The sequence below is a fragment of the Rhinoraja longicauda genome, chromosome 34 (genome assembly GCF_053455715.1).
Source record: "Rhinoraja longicauda isolate Sanriku21f chromosome 34, sRhiLon1.1, whole genome shotgun sequence".
In the NCBI taxonomy this organism is placed as follows: domain Eukaryota; kingdom Metazoa; phylum Chordata; class Chondrichthyes; order Rajiformes; family Arhynchobatidae; genus Rhinoraja; species Rhinoraja longicauda.
The window spans coordinates 17,786,372-17,800,040 of record NC_135986.1 but is presented as its reverse complement, the minus strand read 5'-3'; the positions used below and the strand labels follow the sequence as shown (position 1 = coordinate 17,800,040).

Here is a 13,669-nt window from a genome sequence, read left to right as displayed (position 1 = left end):
GTGGACAAATGGGACTAACAGATAAGTCAGCATGAACGAGGTGGGCCGATGGACCTGTTTCTGTGCTCTATGGTCAATCCCTGAAATTCACCCTGACTCTAAAGGGGAGTGGGAGGGGGCACGTGGAATGAAGAACATTTTTGATGGAGAGTCGGTGACGGGATATCAGATGATGCTGATATCTCCACATTGGCACTCCTTGAATTGCTGTCCACATCTCGAAGTTTGATGCCATGTTGCGGTGTTGCCGCACTACCGTCTCTCTGTTCCTTCATTCCAGATCCCAAGATCTCCACAGTGGAACAGACCCAGGGATCATCAACTGGAGAATCTACCCAGGAACCATCTTCCGTTCCAGTGGGAGACACGTCCTCAGGTACCAAGCCCCCTCATACGTTATCGCCTCTCCTTCCAGCCAGCTTTTGGAGAGGACAGTAGTTTGTTCTGCAGTTACAACAATTCCCCTTGGATTGAGGTTGGTTGAGGGAACCACTCCAGAAATACTGCCTCACCCGCTAAGTTACTCCAACACTTTGTGCCTTTTTTGTGAACCAGCATCTGCAGTTCTTTATGTCTCCACATGGGGTTTAATTTAGATATACAGTGTGGAAACAAGCCCTTTGGCTCTCCGAGCCCACGGTGACCAGTAAACACTAGCACTATCCAACACACTAGGGACAATTTACAATGTTTGCTGAAGCCAAATTAACCAACAAACCTGTAAGTATTTGGAAAGTGGGAGGTAACCGGAGCGGCTGGGGAAAGAACACTGGCTCACTGGGAGAACTTACCAACTCCATGCAGACAGCACCTGCAGTCAGGATGGAAGCCAGGACTCTGGCACTGTAAGGCAGCAATAACCGGGGTGGGAAAGGTCCTTGATTATGTTGGCTGTTTTCCCGAGGCAGTGTGAAGTGCAGATGGAGCTAATGGTGGGGAATCAGGTCTGTGTAACAGACTTGGCAACATCCACAACTCTGCAATTTCGTGCTGTCTTGGGCAGAGCTGCTCCCAAACCAAGCTGTGATGCAACGATGTTGTGAGATGGTGTGTAGTTGGATTACAGAAGACATTTGTAAGGCGCTGTGATGACTCGGGGACAAGAGGGGTCAGTGTTTAGGCCTCAGCTAGTCATTATGAGTAAAATAACTTGGCTGAAACGAATAATTGTCAGTGTTCCCTGAGGACAGAGATAAATCCAGATATTCCCCCACTGACCCACAGTGTCCCACACTGTCCACAGTTAGTGTTCCCTGGGGACTGAGATAAATCCAGATATTCCCCCACTGAGGGCGTGCAGCTATGGAGGGCGTGCAGCGTAGGTTCACTAGGTTAATTCCCGGAATGGCGGGACTGTCGTATGTTGAAAGGCTGGAGCGATTGGGCTTGTATACACTGGAATTTAGAAGGATGAGGGGGGATCTTATTGAAACATATAAGATAATTAGGGGATTGGACACATTAGAGGCAGATAACATGTTCCCAATGTTATGGGAGTCCAGAACAAGGGGCCACAGTTTGAGAATAAGGGGTAGGCCATTTAGAACGGAGATGAGGAAGAACTTTTTCAGTCAGAGGGTGGTGAAGGTGTGGAATTCTCTGCCTCAGAAGGCAGTGGAGGCCAGTTCGTTGGATGCTTTCAAGAGAGAGCTGGATAGAGCTCTTGAGGATAGCGGAGTGAGGGGGTATGGGGAGAAGGCAGGAACGGGGTACTGATTGAGTGATCAGCCATGATCGCATTGAATGGCGGTGCTGGCTCGAAGGGCTGAATGGCCTACTCCTGCACCTATTGTCTATTGTCTATTGTCTATTGACCCACAGTATCCCACACTGTCCACAGTTAGTGTTCCCTGGGGACTGAGATACACCCGGATATCTCCCACTGACACCAGTGTCCCTCACTGTCCATAGTCAGTGTTCCCTGGGGACTGAGATACACCCAGATATCTCCCACTATCACCAGTGTCCATCACTGTCCACAGTCAGTGTTTCCTGGGGACTGAGATACACCCAGATATCTCCCACTAACACCAGTGTCCCTCACTGTCCACAGTCAGTGTTCCCTGGGTGGGGGAGTGAAAGGAGAATTGTAATGTCCCAGAGAGGGGGAAGGAGTGGCCTGAAGAGAGGATGTGTAGATAGAGGTGGACTAGGAGAACGTGCACAGTTCTACTGCCGGACACCCCAGCCCACCGTTGAGTGACAGGAATCATTGAAGGAAACGGTGTTCCCCTTGGTCAGTTCCCAAAATTCATCGTGACTCGGACTGAGGAGAGTGAGATGGTTGATGGAGGTTTGGATGGGAAAGGCAGTGATGATGTTTTCTCCACACACCGCTCCTCAATACAATACAATACAATACAATACAATACAATACAATATATCTTTATTGTCATTGTACCCAGGGGTACAACGAGATTGGGAATGCGCCTCCCATACGATGCAATAATTTAAGTAATTAACAGCAACCCAACGAAACGAAACAGTTGTAACAGTTTTTAGACAGGGTAAAGTGCAAGTTGATCTATGCGTTGTGGCCATCCGGCTCAGCAGGACCGGTTCATAGCAGCTATGGCCCTGGGGATGAAGCTGTTCCTGAGTCTGGAGGTGCGGGCGTAGAAGGCCTTGTATCGTCTGCCCGATGGAAGGAGTTCGAACAGACTGTTGCAGGGGTGTGAAGAGTCTTTGTGGATGCTGGTGGCTTTTCTGAGGCATCGTGTGTTGTAGATGCCCTCCAAGTCTGGTAGCTGTGTTCCGATGGCCCTCTGAGCTCTATGGACTACCCGCTGTAGAGCTTTCCTTTCTGCCTCCGTGCAGCTGAGGTACCACACAGGGATGCCATGCGTTAGGATGCTCTCTATGGTGCAGCGGTAGAAGGTCGTCAGCAGCTGTTGGGGTAGATCAGACTTTTTCAGTGTTCTTAAGTAGAACAGTCTTTGTTGTGCCTTCTTGACCAGCGCAGCAGTGTTATTGGACCATGTTAGCTCCTTCGAAATGTGAGTGCCCAGAAACTTGAAGCTGGACACTCTCTCCACACTGTCCCCGTTGATAGAGATCGGGGCATATTCCACGTTATGTGACCTACGGAAGTTGATGATCAGCTCCTTGGTCTTGGTGGTATTTAGGGACAGGTTTTTATCCGAGCACCAGTCCGCCAGGTTCTGCACCTCCGCTCTATAGTTTGTTTCATCCCCGTTGGTGATAAGCCCGATCACCGTTGTGTCGTCTGCAAACTTGACAATGGTGTTGGTGTCGAATGCAGGAACACAGTCGTGTGTGAAGAGGGAGTAGAGCATGGGGCTCAGAACACAGCCCTGTGGTGTGCCGGTACTCAGGGTGATAGTGGAGGACAGGTGCGGGCCCATTCTCACTGCCTGCGGTCGTTCCAGCAGGAAGTCCAGGATCCAGTCACATAATGACGAGCTGAGGCCCAGCTGGTGGAGTTTGGTGATGAGCTTTTTTTTTTTTTTTTTTTTTTTTTTTTTTTTTAATCAAAAATATTTATTCAAATATTAAAATAATATATACAATGCAATAAAACCAAAACAGAACCCACCACCAGAATATTATACAAACAAATATACCTATTAAAACTATCATACAATTATACTACAATCCCCATCCAGGATACATCCAATCCCCCGCGGTGCCCAGCGGTCCCGGAATTCCTCCAGGGTGCCCGTGGACAGCGCGTAATCCCTCTCCAACACCACCCGGGCACGGACGTAACCCCGGAAAAGGGGCAGGCAGCTGGCTCGGGCAGAGCCCTCTTCCGCCTGGCGCCGTGAGTCTCGGATGGCCAGCTTGGCCTGGCCCAGGAGCAACCCAACAAGGACATCTTCGGCCCTACCCTCTCCCCTACGCACAGGGTGTCCAAAGATGAGGATGGTGGGTGAAAAATGCAGCCAAAAAGCAAGGAGCAGCCCCTTTAGATATTGGAACAGGGGCTGCAACCTCACACACTGCATGTACACGTGGTACACAGACTCTTCCAACCCGCAAAAGTGGCAGGCGGCTGGCGAGTCTGTGAACCGCGCGAGGAACAGGTTGCAGGGGACTCCTCGGTGCAATATCTTCCACCCCAGGTCCCCGATGGAGAGGGGCAGAATTCCTGCGTAGAGGGACCCCCACCGCGGGGTCACCTCGCGACCGGAAGGCAACACTGACCGCCACTTAGTGTCCGGACGGTGGACCAGGGCGAGGAAGTGCAGGGTGTGGAGGAGGAGCCCGTACAGGACACGCCTCCCTGCGTCTCGGAGGGAGATGAAGGGTGTCGAGGAAATGCGACTCATGTTGTGTGGGACCGGCTCCCGGGAAGGATTACGGCGCCTCGGTCCGACGAGTACTTCCGGCTGAGCGGGGGTTTGCTCAGCCGCAGGTGCTCCACACATTTGAGCCTCTCCGACACCCAGCGGGGCAGGACAAGGGCCGGCTGCTCTCATGCCTGGGCCGCCGCCCTCCGTCAGCGGAGGGGGGGCCCGGTCGACAGCAACCAGGTTCCAGACTCTCAGCAAGTCCCGGTAGAAGCCGGGCATTCCCAGCAGGATAGCATGGCTGACGCCCACCATCGGGATCCGCGTACCTGCTTGAAGGCAGTGGCCCCGTTGGAAAAAGTGCGTCGCCAGCACGTGCCACCTGGGAGGACGCTCCGAGTACAGGTATCTCTGCAGAGTCCTGAGGCGGAGAGCCGCCAACTGGGTGCGGATGCACACCAGCGACTGCCCGCCCTCCTCAATCGGGAGACTCAGGACCGCTGCAGAGACCCAGTGCTTTCCGTTGCCCCAGAAGAAGTCCACCAACTTCTTCTGGATGATCCCAGCAAAAGTGGCTGATGGGACCAATGTGGTCAATCTGTACCAGAGCAGGGAAGCCACGAGTTGGTTAATGACCAACACCCTGCCCCGGTAGGAAAGCACCCTGAGGAGACCTGACCAGCGCCCCAGCCGGGCGACGACTTTCAACTCCAGCTCCTGCCAGTTCGCCAGCCAGGTCTCCGCGACGGGACTCAGGTAGACTCCCAAGTAAAGGAGGCGCGTGGTGCTCCACGTGAAAAACCGCATCTCCTCAGGGAGGGAGTCCACCTGCCATGGACCCACCAAGAGTCCAGAACATTTCCCCCAATTGATCCTTGCAGAGGAGGCGGCCGAGAAGACTCGTTGGCACTCGCGCATCCTCTGCAGATCAGCGGGGTCAGTGACCATGAGGAGCACGTCATCGGCATAGACCGAGAGGACCACCTCCATATCTGGCTCGCGTAGAACCATGCCCGTCAACCTCCTCCGAAGCAGACTAAGGAATGGCTCCACGCAGATGGCGTACAGTTGGCCTGACATGGGGCAGCCCTGACGTACTCCTCTGCGGAAGGGAATGGGAGCCGTCAAGGATCCGTTGACCTTGATGAGGCACTCCGCAGTGGTGTATAGAAGTCGGATCCGGGCCACAAAGTGCGGTCCGAACCCAAACGCCCGCAGAGTCCTCACCAGATACTCGTGATCCACCCTGTCGAAAGCCTTCTCCTGGTCAAGGGAGAGAAAGGCAGTGGGTACACCGGTCTCCTGAGCCAGGTAGACCAGGTCCCGGACCAGATGGATATTGTCCTGGATGGACCGGCCCGGGACCGTGTAAGACTGGTCAGGGTGGATCACTTGGGCCAGCACTGGGCCCAGACGGTTGGCCATTGCCTTAGTAAAGACCTTGTAATCGGTACAGAGGAGGGAGACCGGGCGCCAGTTCTTTAGTAGGCGGAGATCACCCTTCTTGGGCAGAAGGACCACTACAGCCCTCCGCCAAGACAGGGGCATCTCCCCGGTCGCCAGGCTCTCCCTCAGGACCATGGTGTAGTCCTCCCCCAAGGTCCCCCAGAAAGTGCGGAGGAACTCTGCTGTCAGTCCGTCCAGGCCAGGGGATTTGCCCCTTTGAATCTGATGGAGGGCCGCAGTCAGTTCGTCTAGTGTCAGGGGGGCGTCCAGACGCTCGGCACCCTCCGGGCCGACCGTGGTTAGACCTTCCCACAGATCACTGCACTCGTCCACGCCGGAGCTATCCGGTGAAAACAAGGTCCCATAAAAGGAACGAACCGCCGCGTTGATGTCTTCTGGTTCGGTGACGGGGGAGTCATCGTCAGCGAGCAGCTCCACTAACTGCTGACGGACTCCCCGCCATTTCTCCAGCGAGTAGAAGAAGGGTGAACCGCGGTCCAAATCGTGGAGCATTTGGATCCGCGACCTCACATACGCGCCTCGGGATTGCTGTAACTGCAGCTCCTTCAGCGCGTCCTTCTTCTCCTGGTATTCCCTCCAGAGGGTCGGGTCCCCACCGGTCTGACTTAGACGCGAATCCAAATCGAGCAGCTCACTCCCGAGCTGTCGGACCTTGGAATCGCGTCTCTTGGTAGACCCCCTAGTGTACTCCTGACAGAAACGCCGGATGTGGGCCTTGCCCACGTCCCACCATAGCCGCAGGGAGTGAAATCCTCCCCTCTTCCCCTTCCAAGTGGTCCAGAACCTCACAAACGAGTCCCGGAAGCGGCGATCCTCCAGCAGCCGGTTGTTAAAGTGCCAGTACGCGGACCCTCCCCTCGTGCGCAGCAGGGTAAACTCTGCCCACACCAGGTGGTGGTCCGAGCAAGGCATCGGCCGCATGGAGGCCGCCGAGACCCGGGAGACGTACGCCCGAGAAATGTACAGGCGGTCAATGCGAGAGCCACCCCCCTCTGACCTCCTGGAGAAGGCACTGGAGTCGGGGTGGAGGTTCCTCCAGGTGTCTACCAAGTCAAAGGAGCCCACGAGCTCCTTCAACTTCTTCACCGACTCCTGGCCGCGCTGGATACCTGAACGGTCTCCTTCCTCGAGGGTACAGTTGAAATCTCCCCCAAAGATCACGCAGTCGCCAGGGTCGATGGAGCTCAAAAGGGTAGACACCTCCCGGAACAGGCACGTCTGCAACACGGCGGGCTTGGGGGCGTACACGTTGACAAAATGCAACGGCACTCCATCCAGGCGCACGGCCAGGTGAAGCAAGCGGCCTGGCACCAATTCCTGGACCTTTAGGATTTCTGGCCGGAAATTCGGGGCCAGCAAAATGGCCACCCCACTGGAAATGGAGCTGAGGTGGCTCATGAAGACCTCACCACTCCACTCCAGGAGCCAGGTGGACTCGTCTCCTGGGATGGTGTGGGTTTCCTGCAGGAAGCTCACCGCATATTTCCCATCCCTCAGGGTTGAGAGATGGTTAAACCTGCGGAGAGGCCCCCTGCTGCCATTGATGTTATAACTGGCTATGGTGATCGCCATGTCAGAAGTACACTAGATCCCCTCACCAGTCCCCTGGTCACTGACAGCAGAGTCGCCTTTGCCGCTACGGGCCCTAGATGGATTGGCAGTGCGTTTCACCTTCCGGATCTTGGCAACAAGGGACGCTCTACTGGTCCCTCTACCCTCAGCAGGAACGACGCTGCTCTGGGCCTCGGCGTCCTTTTCCAGGTCGTCCAAGAAAGACCTGAGCTGACGCCGGTCGTTCCCCTTCACCCCCATCCCTCCCTTCACCCCCGTCCCTCCCTTCACCCCCGTCCCTCCCTTTCCCCTCCCCTTCCTTCTGAGGATGAGGTTCAGGGAGCTGGTGACCCCTTGTAAGTTCGGCCACCGGAGGGAGGCCAGTTTGGGCCGATGTTGGGCTCCTTCGGTGGCCGCGATGAACTCGCGGATCTCCTCCACTGGAATGAGAGGAGTGGCGTCGGGGGCAGCGAGAACATCCATTGACTCATTGCCCGAGGAGTCCTCTTCCACCCCCCCACTGCAGATGGAGTCACCGTTCCCATCCTTGGACACACCTTCTGTGCTTGAGACTCCCGCCCCACCCTGTGCAGCGGTTGCCTCTTCCCCACCCTCTGGTCTCACCTCCACCTCAGTCCCCACCGTGGGGCCAGTGGCAGAGGGGCCTTCCTCGGGTGTACCTGGGCAGTCAAGACCATTGACAGTGGGGTCTATCCCTCCACCAGTTGGGCCCAGAGTGGACTCTGGTGCCCCAGACTCAGGGAGTCCCTCTGGAGCCAGGTCCTGCGGGAGAGAAGGGCTGGTTTCCCCTTCCCCCTCCCCCCCTACTATCCCTAACTCCACAGGCGTGTTCTGCACCTCGTCCTGGGTGGGTTGCTCCTGGGCTTCCTCGGGTGCATGAATTGGGATTCCCTCCCCAACAGGAATCTCTCCCTGCTCCATTACACCCGAGTGGTCCCCATCACCACCCTCCCCAGAAACCCCTTCAGAGCATGGAACCGGGGCCTGAACCAGAGGGCAGGAGTCATCCTCCACCACAGCACTCCCCGCCCCACTGGAAGATTCCCCTATGTCCCCCTTCTGCTCCTCCCTGGAGAGATTCCTCCTTCTTTTTTTCGAAGGGGAGGAGCTCACAGACTCTGGGGTCACCTGAGCAACCCTAGTCTGCGGCTCCCCCTCCTCCCGCCCAATCCCCTCCGCCCCTGGCTGGATTATGGGGCTTGCGGACTCCCTAACGGGAGGTGACGGGATGGGTGGCAAAGTCTTATCCCCGGGGGGTTTGTTCCCCAGGTGCCTTATCTTCTTCGTCACCTTGCTCCCCTTCTTTTGACCCTCCCCATCCCCAGGGTTCCCTGGCTCAACTACAGGGGGAGTGGGAGTGGGGGGGGGAGGGGGGTTAGTGGCACCGGAGGCGGAGGCCTCCGCCCGGGATTTGGGGCATTTCCTCCGAATATGCCCCACTTCCTTGCAGGCGTGGCACCTCGGGCGGTCCGATGTCCAGAAGATGGTGAAATCTCGCCCATCCTGCTGGACACAGAAGCGCCCGTCGACCACCTCCTCCCGGTCCAGCAACATTGTCAACTGGCGCCGGAGGGAGAGAACGTGCTGCAAGTCCTTCCTGCGGAACCCCATGGGTATTGGGGTGATGTCGGTGAGGATCTTCCCCAGGGTATGAAGGTGGGGAAGGAGGGCCTCGTTCTTGATACAAGGCGGGACGTTGGATAGGACCACCCGCTGCGCGGTGGACCCCAGGGGCTCGACCTGTAGGAAAAGTCCACCCACTGTGACCCCTTTACATACAGTCGCGTTCACCCCCTCAACAGACTCCAGAAAGAACACGCCCTTCCCAAACATTTTTCCCACATACACAATGCCTACAGGCTTGGCTGCCGCTGCCACAGCAGCCGCGCAGTCCTCCAGGTTCATTTGGGGGGGCAAGTAGCACCTGACCCCATGTTCAAAGGGTAGGTTCCTCATGGGGAACCGGGCCCCCAGAGGAGCAGCCGAAGCAGCTGAAGCAGCCGCCTTAGCATAACTCCCCGAAGGCCCCGATCCCCCAGAACGCTGACCCTGCATGGTATCAGGCACTACAGTGAAACAAAAACACTGATACACAAAGACAAAGACAATCCAAAAGGCACGGGGCCAAGTCCAAACACACAAACAAGTGTAGAACAGTTCAAGGGAGGGAGGCGAGTGGTGTTGCCTCGAACGTCAATAATGGCGGCTCCCACTAGAAACTGCTGCGTCACGGCCTCTTGGCCCGGGTATCTTGGCTCTCCTGCGTTCCCTGGTGAGCTGCAGACTTTCTCAAGCAATCCCCACTGGTCTTCGCTGCTCCTGCAGCAACGAAAGGGATTCACCTGCAGTCTGTTATTGTTGGAAGCCTATCTCTGATAGAGAGGAGGCTCCTTCAGCTCCAGGTCTCAAGGCCACAGAAGAAGGTCGAGGGTGTAGAAAAACTCCCACACCGCACGAAAACCAGACCCGTTCGGTCAGTAGCGACGAGGCAGTGTGGGGGGGGGGGGTTGTTCTGGACGCAGGTGTAACAGTCCAGACAGGTTTTTCTCCCCCTTTTTGTGCGCCACAGTTTCCTGGCAGGTTGCCAGCCTCAGTAGTGGGAGCTGAGCAGTCAGTTGATAACACCGCTCGCAGCCCCAAAACACACAGAAACCTTTTAAAAAGATTTCTGTAGCGTCACAGCGATACCCAAAGATGTTTAGAGTACCGCTGTACCTCCTCCGAATTCCAAAAGATGTTTAGAGCTCACTCGTTCGAGTGATTGAGACAGAGCTCCGTAGCACCACACCTGAGCTTGGTGGGGATGACCGTGTTGAAGGCGGAGCTATAGTCTATGAATAGCATCCTCACGTACGTGCCCTGTCTCTCTAGGTGAGTCAGGACAGTGTGAAGAGCCAGAGAGATGGCGTCCTCTGTGGATCTATTTGCCCTGTATGCAAATTGATGTGGGTCCAGTGAGTCAGGGATGCTGGATTTGATGTGTGAGAGGACCAGCCTCTCAAAGCACTTCAAAGACAGCATCAAAGCAAATGTGAAGGCAAAGATTGGCAGGGAGCAAGAGATTTGGAAAGCTTTTAGGAACCACCGTTTAAGAAGGGATCGATGCAATAGAAAGGAAATTTTAGCCTGACTTCAGTGATCTCTAAGATTTTAGAGTCCATTATTATTAAGGATAAGCTTTCAGGGCACTCGGCCGCATGTCACAAAATAGACCAAAGTCAACATCGTTTTGTTCAGGGGTGATCTTGCCCGACAAATCTGTTGGAATTCTTTGAGGCATCAACAAACAGGACAGATAAAGGCCAGTCAGAGGTTGTTGTTAACTTAGATTTTCAGAAGGCCTCTGATAAGGTGCTGCAAGTGAGGATGCTCAACTAGACAAGAGCCTGTGGTATTAGAGGCAAGGTACTAACATGGAATAACGTTGGGCAGACTGTCAGAAGGCAAAGTGTGTGAATAAAGGATGCGTTTTCTGGTTGGCTGCCGGTGACGAGTGGTGTTCCACAGGGGCCAGTGTTGAGTCCACTACTTTCCATGTTACATGTTAAAGATCGGTGTGATGGAATTGATGCATTGTGGCCAAGTTTGTGGATAATATGAAGATAGGTGTCGGGGCAGGTAGTATTGTGGATGCAGGGACTTTGCAGAAGGACTTGGGCAAGTTGGCAGATTGGGGAAAGAAGTGTCAGATGGAATACAGCACAGCAAAGTGTACGGTCATGCACTTTGGTAGAAGGAATAAACATTTAGACTATTTACTGAATTGTGGGAGGATCAATAATGAAATAATGAATAATGAAAGGCCCAGACAGTGTGGATGCGGAGAAGATGTTTCCAATGGAGGGAGAGTCAAGGAGCAGATGGCACATCCTGAGAATACAAGAATGTATCTCTAAGATGGATTGAGGAAGAATTTCTTTAGCCAGAGGATGGTGAATCTGTAGAATTCATTGCCACAGATGGTGGTGGAGGCTGTCATTTGGGTATTTTTACAGCAGAGATTGATAGGCTCGATTAATAAAGATATTAAAGGTTCCAGGGAGAATGCAGGGGGGTGGCGATGAGAGGGGAGATGCTATGGTGGTGCATCAAGCCCGATGGGACAAATGGCCTCATTCTGCTCCAATGTCTTATGGTCTTCTGTTTGTTTGGGGTTGGACGTTCCTCCTTTAGACATTGGTGATGTTTCTGGTCCTGGAGACACCTCCCGTCTCTCCAGCCTTTTCCCCTTTCCCCTCGCTCCACAATTCTCTGCCTGATCCGGAGTTGGACACCACTCGGGCACCCAAGGGAGCTACGACTGGAGACCCTGGTCCCGGTTAGAGCAACGCCCCAGCAGGGTCTGTAGGTTCCGGAATCAGCGCTGGGATTACTGATGGGAACGCCGCTCCCTGTGGTCAGTCCTGAGGCTGGTCCACACACGGACTGTGGGAGAGTCAGAGGTTAAGGAGGGAGAGTCGCTGGAGGGGACGGTGTTGTTTGGGTCAGTGAGCGGTCGAGGTTTCTCTGGAGCTTGAAGTCCTCCATTCCCCAATTTCCTATCACATGCAGGCGATGTATTTTGGTGATTCCACTCTCACTCTCCCGTCTCTTCACTTGTTCCAGGGCCCCAGAATGCCGGAGGTGAGGAACACAAAGAGTCAACAACCGGAGAGCCCAGCGCGACACCGTCCGCTACCCCAGAGGGAGAGACGTGTTCAGGTATCAGGTCTTGTGTGTGGTGTGGTCGTCAGTCAGAGTCAGTGCCCAGTGCCACCCCGTGTGGTCGTCAGTCAGTGCCCAGTGTCACCCAGTGTGGTCGTCAGTCAGTGCCCAGTGCCCAGTGTCACCCCGTGTGGTCGTCAGTCAGTCAGTGCTCAGTGTCACCCCGTGTGGTCGTCAGTCAGTGCCCAGTGTCTCCCCGTGTGGTCGTCAGTCAGTGCCCAGTGTCTCCCCATGTGGTCGTCAGTCAGTCAGTGCCCAGTGTCTCCCCGTGTGGTCGTCAGTCAGTGCCCAGTGTCACCCCGTGTGGTCGTCAGTCAGTGCCCAGTGTCTCCCCGTGTGGTCGTCAGTCAGTGCCCAGTGTCACCCCGTGTGGTCGTCAGTCAGTCAGTTCCCAGTGCCACCCCGTGTGGTCGTCAGTCAGTGACCAGTGTCTCCCCGTGTGGTCGTCAGTCAGTGCCCAGTTTCACCCCGTGTGGTCGTCAGTCAGTCAGTTCCCAGTGCCACCCCGTGTGGTCGTCAGTCAGTGCCCAGTGCCACCCCGTGTGGTCGTCAGTCAGTGCCCAGTGCCACCCCGTGTGGTCGTCAGTCAGTCAGTGCCCAGTGCCACCCCGTGTGGTCGTCAGTCAGTCAGTGCCCAGTGTCTCCCCGTGTGGTCGTCAGTCTGAGTCGGTGCCCAGTCAGTACCGTGGGCCGTGTCTGCTCCGACTGAGAACCGCTGCCCTTGGGTTGGTCCGGGTTCCTGCCCTTGTCTCCACCACCACTACCATCGCTCTGCCACAGACTGGGTCCCGTGGGCCGTGTTTGCTCACACAGCCGAGTGATGGACGCTCTCTCCCACTTCCAGCCCCCTGGCTGCTGACGGAGGAGGAGTGCGAGAGGTTGATCAGCGAGGCACAAGTGCTGTTCGTGGGGGACCAGGACCTGGGATCGACCAAGGACAGAGAGGCCCATCTCCAGCAGGTGAGAGTTGACCCGTCGTTACCCCCAGGCTCACGGTGACCCTCATCCTCCCTCCTCACGGACCAGTGACCGCCCACCGGGGAACGGTCACCCAGTCAGTCTGCCCCGTCCCCAGTCAGTCTGCCCCGTCCCCAGTCAGTCTCTACCCCGTCCCCAGTCAGTCTCTACCCCGTCCCCAGTCAGTCTCTGCCCCGTCCCCAGTCAGTCTGCCCCGTCCCCAGTCAGTCTCTACCCCGTCCCCAGTCAGTCTCTACCCCGTCCCCACTCAGTCTCTGCCCCGTCCCCAGTCAGTCTCTGCCCCGTCCCCAGTCAGTCTACCCCTCATCCCCAGTCAGTCTCTGCCCCGTCCCCACTCAGTCTCTACCCCGTCCCCAGTCAGTCTCTACCCCGTCCCCAGTCAGTCTACCCCTCATCCCCAGTCAGTCTCTGCCCCGTCCCCAGTCAGTCTCTACCCCGTCCCCAGTCAGTCTCTACCCCGTCCCCAGTCAGTCTACCCCGTCCCCAGTCAGTCTCTGCCCCGTCCCCAGTCAGTCTACCCCGTCCCCAGTCAGTCTCTACCCCTTCCCCAGTCAGTCTCTACCCCGTCCCCAGTCAGTCTACCCCGTCCCCAGTCAGTCTCTACCCCGTCCCCAGTCAGTCTACCCCGTCCCCAGTCAGTCTCTGCCCCGTCCCCAGTCAGTCTACCCCGTCCCCAGTCAGTCTACCCCGTCCCC

General features: G+C 56.0%; 1 long non-coding RNA gene across 1 annotated transcript; it reads left to right on the top strand.

Moving 5' to 3' along the window:
* The first annotated feature begins 277 nt into the window (after window positions 1-277).
* On the top strand, window positions 278-12,956 carry LOC144609695 (uncharacterized). Its single transcript, XR_013549343.1, has 3 exons — window positions 278-376; window positions 11,898-11,993; window positions 12,841-12,956. It is a non-coding gene; the product is annotated as an uncharacterized LOC144609695 (long non-coding RNA).
* The last annotated feature ends 713 nt before the right edge of the window (window positions 12,957-13,669 follow it).